This window comes from Pteropus alecto, unplaced genomic scaffold, assembly GCF_000325575.1.
Source record: "Pteropus alecto unplaced genomic scaffold, ASM32557v1 scaffold110, whole genome shotgun sequence".
Taxonomy (NCBI): Eukaryota; Metazoa; Chordata; class Mammalia; order Chiroptera; family Pteropodidae; genus Pteropus; species Pteropus alecto.
The window spans coordinates 9,054,198-9,063,374 of NW_006431920.1; the positions used below are offsets into that span (position 1 = coordinate 9,054,198).

At 37.7% G+C, this 9,177-nt stretch overlaps 1 long non-coding RNA gene across 1 annotated transcript in view; it reads left to right on the forward strand.

Moving 5' to 3' along the window:
* The first annotated feature begins 4,886 nt into the window (after positions 1-4,886).
* LOC112475387 overlaps positions 4,887-9,177 on the forward strand; it is a 10,187-nt gene continuing 5,896 nt past the window's right edge. The window contains exons 1-2 of the long non-coding RNA XR_003044679.1: positions 4,887-6,118; positions 7,113-7,228. This is a non-coding gene — a long non-coding RNA (uncharacterized LOC112475387). The remainder of the gene's footprint in view (positions 6,119-7,112; positions 7,229-9,177) is intronic.

Sequence of the window (9,177 nt, forward strand, 5' to 3'; positions counted from 1 at the left end):
GAAGGAAGAACTAACAGCATATATCTCAACACCTTCAGCAGTTTTCTCATTGTAATTCTTGGATCTTTTCATTAAAATCAAATGTTATTCTTACTATTAAACAAATGAAAGTAAAACTCAATGAAGAGGTGGGATAAAATAGAAAGCTGCCCCTGGTGCCCTCGAAATCATATCATGAAAGAATGGATGGTTCCATGGCATAGAGACCTCTTCATCCGCAGAGGTATTCAAGGAAAGTTAGGAATCTCCAGACACTTAGGGAAGTTGTAGAGAACAAATGAGGATTCTCTGAAATATTGACTTCAAAGTTTGTTCAAAACTCAAAGTAAATGGTTTATTGACTCTAATCTTTTACTCTGTTAGGTATAAGAGTAAGTCCAGAGTGGTATCTTCTCCCACAGCTTCTACCCATGAGATATGTCTAAAAGCCTCTTGCAAGTCTAATCCAGAAGCAACAGTTATAAAAAGCAGAAGGATATCTGAGTGCTCTGGATCCTTCTTTCACAGCAATGACCACACTAGCAATTACGGTGATGTTTGTGAGATTATCTCTTTAATAGCTACTTCTTTTGGGCTTTCTCAACTGGGCTTTCACATCTGAACCACAGAACCCAGAAAATGCATTGCAAATTATTTTCTCAATTACTCAAAGGGATTTGTCCTTAAGCAATTGTGGGAACTGGTTATCTAGTCTATGCAAGGTTGTTATTTGTAGATCTGAAGTTCATATGACAGGCAATCAGCTAGAGAAGGCGGACATGAATTGAGAGAGGCAAGGTCAAGCTAGAACTTGCACCACTGACCAAGTAGCAGAAGAAAGTGAATGTCTTCTTTCTGTAATAGAGTTGTATTCATTTTAATGTAAAAAATGATTTAATTCCTTATGAGTAAAATTAGTTAATTCTTTCTCTTAAATCCTTAAGCACAACAGATGTTCCAAAAAGATTTACCTCACCACTCGGCACCTCTGTCATGTTGATGATGATGATGATGATGATGATGATGATGATGATGAAGAATGTTAAATGGATTACCTAATTTCATCTTCATAACATCTTCATTTTGTTAAATAGAAATTAAGAAACTAAGACTCAGAGCTGTTGGGTAGCTCCTCTGAAATCAAAAGACTGGGGTCACAAGTGGCACAAGAAATCGCAAGGCTGAGATCTCAAGAGTCTACATTTATAATCATTATCTAACATTGCCTCCCTAAAAAGATTCAGTGCTAAGTTTAAGAAGTCCAGTAAAGAGACCCAACTAAGATGGAATCTATAATATTTACATGAAAGAAAGTCGAGCCACAAATAATTTTAAAACATACATGCAGTAAGCTTGAGACATTTAAGCTTAGTAAATTGATAGTTACTCTTCAAAGCATTATGAAAATAGCTGATGGGCAAATGAAAAATGAAATAAAAGAGATGAAGGCTGAGATAAAGGAAAAGTGAAAGGGACAGACAGAGAGAAATTCATTGTACATTTAGAATGAGTTTGTTAAATTGAATATACCTGTGTGCCTTTCCTTGGTTGCGAAGATCTGGATGACCAATAACTACATCAAAATCCAGATATTTTGAGTAGGTATTGGTGAAGGAAGAAGTACCCACTCTTACTTACCCAAAAGATGAAAATGACAGGCACCACAACTCTAGTTCCCCATAGAGTTAAAGCCAAGGCTAGGGCGAGAATGCAAATGAACCACTTAGGGTATAATATCCTCAACAAGTAAATAGGTTTCCTGCTAGAAGGCTTCTCACATCCCAGGAGCCAGAACCAATGAATCCTGACCTCCTACTCTCATAGGCCTTATTACATCAGCTTCCATCAACATAATTTATGCAATAACTCATCACCCTTCCAATGCACAGATCCTGCAGCCCTGGAAGGCTAGGATAGTATTTTAAAAGTAAAATAAATTGCTGTAATCCACATAACATTCAGCACATTGCTTTGCATGTTCAATAAATACGTGTTAATCACCAAATGATTACACGTCTCACCATGAACAATTGAGGAAGGCAAAAATTATTCCAAACCAAAACTGTGCTTAAAAAACACTTCACATTTAATGAATGAAAGGGAGGTTAAAAGCCATTGCGTTATGAGAAAAACATCTTTTTAGTATCAAAGATAGTTTTCCAAGCAGTCTAGATATATTTTAATTAGAAAATGAGATTAGACATTTAAAACCATGATTTTTTTTTTCCTTCACCATTCTGATCATCCCCAGGGGGTAGAAACTGTTCTAGTATCATCTTCCTGTCTCTACCGAATATGTTTTATTAGTGTGACTCAAACAGAGAATGTCTTGCTAGAGGTGAAATTATTTTTGTCTAAAAAGAGAAAATCTGCAAGGCTGTTAATGTTTCCGGCTGACTTAGAAAGATATTTTTTAATTAACAATCAATGATTCCATGTGTATTTTTTCGTGTGCTTTTTACCAATTAAATACTGGTCGTGGTAAACTCAACAATCCTATGATTCAGTTGTTTGTATTAACACCCTTCAGTCCACAGATTCTAGTATACTTACCAACCATGCTTCTTGATTTTTGTGATATTCAGTGATGATACTGTATGTACAGATTGAGTTTCACAGTAGAAAGTATGAATAAATATTATAGGTGCCCTTATATACTCCGTCGTACTAATTATTTTTGTTAAATAAAAGAATGTTTTGCCACATCAGTCAATTGTAGACATTGTAGATGGTTTCTACAATTTGTAATTTGAATACTCCTCAGAAGCATTTCTTCTTTATGGACTGTTTACTCTAGCTCGAATGTCCTTACTCTATCTCCCAATATTCAAATGTTCTGTCCTTCGTTTCTCAGCTTACATGCCACCAGTTCCATGAAGCCTTACCAGACACCTCCTTCAACAGAGTTGAGCAATATGTGGCAGGTAGCATTATTAATACTACTTATTACCAATGTGTACCACTGGTTGGATTGCCCTGAAGCAGAATTCCAAAGCCTTAGCTTAGGTCGTTGGGGCCTCCCCACTTCCTTCTCTTGCATGTCCTCATTGTGCCATCTTCTGCCACTCACATTTGGGGCCCACTCTAACTCCGGCAGCGCCAGATGGGAAGGCAAAATATGAGATTCCCTGGCATCATTGCCCAGGCCTCCAGCAGTGGCTCGCTGTCACTTTTGATCTCTCTGTGAATTTATTGCCCAGAGTAGAGCTTTAGAACAAGTAACTCTTCTTTATATGTCATTCCTCTCCACCATTTCGGAGTTGCCATTTTCAGTCCCAAGCTGCCTAAAAACTGATCAAATAGGCTCTAAAGAGAAAATCCGTAACTAAGAATTGGATGTCAGGTTAATAAACCTGAAAAGGGCTATTTTAAAATTTCATCAAGATGATCCAAGTTTAGTAACTACAGCCCATTTATAATTAGAGTATTTATTAAATATATCTTCATAACAAAAATTCCATTAAGCCACTATCTGCCATATTAACCCAAGATCATTTCATATTAAAAATACTATATAAAAATGTAAGTGGAGACTCAATTTCTTTCATTAAAATAAAAATAAGTTACTACGTCATGAAATGTTCTTTATGGTAAGGTTAACAATGACAAATTTTATGAAACTCTTCTAAGAAATCTGATTACTTTTTATGCAAAACATTTGTTTGACAACGTCATGTTATAATAACAAAGTTTTAAAGAGAAAAAAGGCACAGATTTGTTACATGATAAACCCAAGTTTGGGGATGGGGCAGAAGAAGGAGGAAAGAAAGGAAAAAATTAAACACAAAGGAGCATTAGCTCTAAAATCCAAGTGCTTAAATCTCCAGCTGTTTTATTTTCACTTTGTTCTCCATCTTCTATGTGGCCTTCGACATAGTGTAACCCCATAATTCATTTTTTGGTACAACTTATAACTAGTTTACTCAAAAATATTTCTAATCCATGTAATTTTCCAAGTAACTTTTAAACATTTTTTTTTTTACTTTGTTTTAACTTAAAACCCTTTGAAAAATGTATTACTATAATTTCTGAAGCTGTGTTTATACAGGATATGGAACACATTTCAACTTCAATTTCAATGAAACTATTTCTTCTACTAGACTTTAAACGGTAAGGCCATTTCGCGTATCTTTCTGCCCCAAAGTGATTGTATTGTAACTAGGAGATGTTTAAAATCATTTAGATAGTCTCTGGCTTATTTGGAGAAGCCTTAGATTGTAATCCTAAACTCGTTATCACACAGTGCAAACATCTTTAAATACTTAGCCATGGATAAACTGAATAGTTTAATATCGCCGATGTGAATCTAACTCCCAAAAATATAATCCGAAAATTATTTTTTTAAATACACCCTTAAGAGTAGACTTTTTTGTTATTATTATTTTCTCCTTTCTGTTAATGTTGTCAAGAAAATCTGTTTATTGAGATTTGAAGTTGGAGACCATGAGCTTTCAGACTGAGCGTTAGTTACCACGCTTGCTTGATATCCTCAATGCCTAGCATACTTGTTCAGTGCAGAGAGGCTGTCAATAAATGTTCTTAGTCAAAAATAAAGATTTATTACATATGATGTTATGTATATGTTGGCCACGATAAATATAACTATACGGGATTGTAAATTTATATTATTCCTGAAACAATTTGGTGCTTTCATTTCTATTTTTAGAAAATACCTATATGCATAAAGTACTGTGGTATTTTTGCGTGCAGTACAATTCAAAATCGTGATGCTTGCTGGCAAGTAGATAAAGTATGGGAGGGGCTGTGTATATTGAAAATCAATGCCCCCTAGAGAAAATATACAGTCATATATAAATCCAGATATTCTGCCAGCCGACTCAAGTTCCCTTAAACCTGTCATTCAAACAAGAAAAGCCTGATTGAACAAGCTGGAGGAGGTTGTGAATTCTGTCCCCTGGGATGGTCACCTTCAGTGAAAGAAGGAGAGGGAGAAGGAGTCGGGGAGGATGATAATATAATGTCTTGCTTTGGCAAGAAAAATTCCTTCCTGCGAACGCTGGAGGTAGAAAATTCTCCCTGTGTAAGAGGCATGGTTATATAACATTCCTGAAACAGATGAACCATGAATTCCAATGAAAGCTTCATTCCTTCAGAATGCCATAAGTACTAGAAGTTAATTTATGGACTCGCCTGAAGTGCAGATGCTCAATCTGAGTCCTCTGACAGCCTCGCTATGTTAAAAGCGAGTTGGATCCCAGCGCTCTCGAAGTTGGAGAGGCAACAGAGAACCACCTTCCCTGATTGTCTGATCAAGATTCCACTTGAGTGAAGACACCAGCTTACTGGGTATCGTGTCTAATGAGTAAATTTGCAAGCCTCCTACTTTAAATGAGTTGTGTGCATTTATTTTCTACAAACGAAGAAATCTGGTAAAAGCTTGTCTAATTTAGCCTCATCTTTTACACATTTTTAGACAAAATAGGGGAAAATGACTTTTAAAAACGGTTAATGGATTCTTTTTTTTTTTTCTTTTCTGTTTTTGGCAAGGAGGTGAGTAGAATAGTTCAGGGAGTTCTTCTTGAGGTTTTTCCGCTCATTACCAATTATTTAACAAAGATACTCCAATCTGCATTTTATATCTTTATGTTATTGACATCATATTCCTAGGAGCTGTCTAGCTGTTGGAGACTGGCTTTTATCTTTTCCGAGTACTTGCAGTCTAAAATGGACAATGACAGCAGTCCCAGCCTTACTGAAGCTCGTCAAACTGTCTCATTCAAAGTGATGACTGAGTTGGATTAAACCCAAGGACTCAGCTACCGGTATTAACCCATCAGATGGTGCAGCCCCTCAGCCGCTTTAATCATTAGGGTGGGATTAATACGCATGCTCTGCCACCTCCTTGATGCCTAGGAAATCACGCCAGGAGAATGTGGACGCTTCAGCGGGCTGAGCTTTAATCACACCAGGCAAAACATGACAGTTTGGAAATTAACTCAGGAGGATAAACTTGGAAAGGAGATTAAAATAGCCTGGGTGTTTATCAACAGATTGTACAATATTAGCCAAGCAGATTTCCCAAACGCCTCGTGAGCACCCCTGTGATTGGTGCCCTCTATGTTCTTTGTTTGAAAATAAACAATGAAGAGTTTACACACGCACATCAAAAGTAAGGCAGGTAAGTAGCTAACAGGGTTATAGGTAACATTGTACACATTTCAGGGAGAACAAACACTCGGGTAAAGAGAGCATTGGCAAGGTCTCCAACAGAATTTAAAATACTTTCTGCTCCAAGTCTGCACATGTCCAAATAAATCATGATGCATTTGAGCTCCGCTGGGCTGTTTTTTTTTCTTCCTGACTGTAATAAGCATGCTTGATTGTCAGGCCCTGCTGTTCTTAGGGCAAAATCAAAAAGACGATATTAACTTCTTTCAAAGATGTAGCACCAAAGCAATAGAAGAATGCAAATAAATCAATTCTGCATGCTTAAGTCCATCTCCCTTTCATGCAAGCCTGATGATAGAGACGGTGTCCTTTTCCCCCAACTCTACCTTATCATTTTGAGGTATGAAAAATAGATTGTGTCATAGTAATGAAGCACAGGAAAAGGGAGCTTGTTATAAGCTGATTACAGTTTAGATTGAAGGACTGGTTCTCATTAGCTGTTTTAGATTGGACAGCATCCTTGAGCTGTAGTAATTACTGAAAGTAATTTTTGAAAGGGAGGGTGGGGCAGCTGGTACAAGGAGAGACTCCAACAGTTGCATGGGGATTGGAAAGAGGGGTGGGAGGGGAGACCTGCAGCCTGCCAGGTTGTCATTACCCCCAGTCCTATGGCAGAATGAATGAAGCAGCTGCATCTGGCTACTTTCTTATTAGGCGCTACAGCAATAAGGAGAGAGCACTTTGCATGGAGGAATGAATAGGCCTGAGTGGTAAGAGGCCTATTTAAAGTTCAAGTGAGCAGGGTGACTCCCTGGAGCTATGCCCTCAACACAGAAGCTCAGTTTTCATCCAATAATAAATGTGATGAAGGCAGGTTTCATTGCTGGTTATAGAAGCAGACTTAAAAAAAAAAGCAGATGCTAAATGATGGTCAATGTAAAAGAATCTATTTTGTTGCTTTATTAAGTGAATTTGAGAGTTGACCATTTCCCTGGTTCAAATAGGATGAAATATGCAACCTTATCAGTCTTGGAGGTATTCTGAGTCCATCTCTACGTGCTTTGGTCCAAATGCAAGGTTTTGATCCAGCTTTTTCTGCAGTATCGGATGGAAGTTTCAGGTAAGAAAATATGCTGTTCGTTTTTTGACTTGGGGAGACTAGAAGTTTGGAGGCCTGGTGTCTAGCTCTAGACGTGCCACTAACTAGACCTCTGGTGACCCCAAATAAACCATTTAACTTCTCAGTGTGTCTGGGAAATAAAAGAAGCAAATTCAATGTTTTCTAATGCCCCTGATATTATTGACTTCTCTGATTCCGATTATTGTCTCTTTGAGCTAATTTATTGAGAATGAGATTAAAAATAACAAAAGATAAAAGTCTTCTCTCTAAAGCAATGAACAAATTCTGCACAAGACTAAGACAAAAATTTCTTACACCTAAACATACGACATCTGGGCCCTACTCCAGTGGGAAAATAAGGAGCATTTACTGAGACCCTAAAATGAGGAAGAGTTTTTATGCATTGGTCCCATGATGACCGTGCAACAGACAGATAGAGTCTGAGCCCCCAAAACGCCATGTCACATGCCCATGGTGACCAACATCATAAGTGAGAGAGACACAACACATGAAGCTGCCTGCCCACTTGCATGAGCAAACAGCCGTGAAATAGTGGACTGAGTCGATGACAATTACAGGAGAAATGGATAGGCACTTTTGCAGCAAAATTTCAGTAGCATTCAGAGGCTTCTCTTACACTATCAGAATGTTGCATTCCCTCCACTATATTTGGATTCACAAATGTACCATCTCCAGAAAGCCCTATTAAAATACAAATGTGCTGCCTGGGAGGAATAAATTCATTAAGCCATTAGTGAAAATTAACAGTCTTTATAAAATTAACAGCCTGAATTTAGCAGATCGGCCAGCTTGTCATTCAGTAGAAAACAGATTCTAAGAGGAGAACATGAAGTCGAAGTTTCTTCTCCAAAAAGGTTCTGGACCTAGGGATGCTGCTACAAGGGGCAGGGACAAGTGTGTACAACTGTCAGATTTCCTGAGCAGTGAAACAGAAGCAGGGACCCTAGCAGCTTCAGACTGACCAGCAGGGTGCGGGGGAACCAATGAGGAATAAAAGATGAGAATAGAGGAAAGGTCTTAGGGGTGGGGAAGGAACATGGTAGTGGGGGTACTAAGATCCATATTATCACTTGACTGTTTCGCTGAAGACTGCAAGTAGCCCTCAAGACTCGAGACTTTTACAGAGATCATCATGATTTTAAAAATGATTTAGTCCAACGACTTTCAAATCGAAGTCACTAAAATCTACCCCCCACATTCGAAACTTTGAAACAGAGAAAGCCCAGTTTTATCTGTGTTCTGTACTGGGCTTTTATGTAATAAATAGTTTAAAGAAAGGATTTGGATATTAAAAAAGGAAAAAGTAGAAGAAGGAAGGAAGGAAGGAGAGAGGGAAGGAAATGAGGGAGGGAGGGAAAAGGGGGAGGAGGAAAAAGAAGTTTGGAAACTAGTGATCTAATCGAATACTCGGCAAACTTCTTCAGTAAAGAGCCAGATAGTAAATATTTTAGGATTTATAGTCCACGGGTTTCTGTGGCGACTCTGTAAACAAATGGATATGGCTGTGTTTTAATAAAACTTTATTTACAAACCAGGTAGCATTTGACCCCTGATTCTAGGCCAAGTTCCCTATGCCCTTACAGCTATAGAAGATGAGGCCCAAATAGTTTAGTAATTGCCCAAAGCCACTCAGGTCTTCTTCTTCAATGTCAGTGATCTTTTCACAGAATCTCCATGTAGGCCTACTTGAGTTTAAAATATCAGTAACACATTGAGGACCTTGAAATAATCATACTAAGTGAAGAAATAAGCCAGAAAGAAAAGGTTGAAAGTCACATGATATCACTTATATGTGGGATATAAATTTAAAAGCAACAAATGAACAGGACAAACAGAGACTCATGGACATGGACAATAAACTAGTGGTTACCAGAGGGGAGGGAGGAGGGGAAAAAATAAATAAAACATTAAAATAAATAAATAAATAA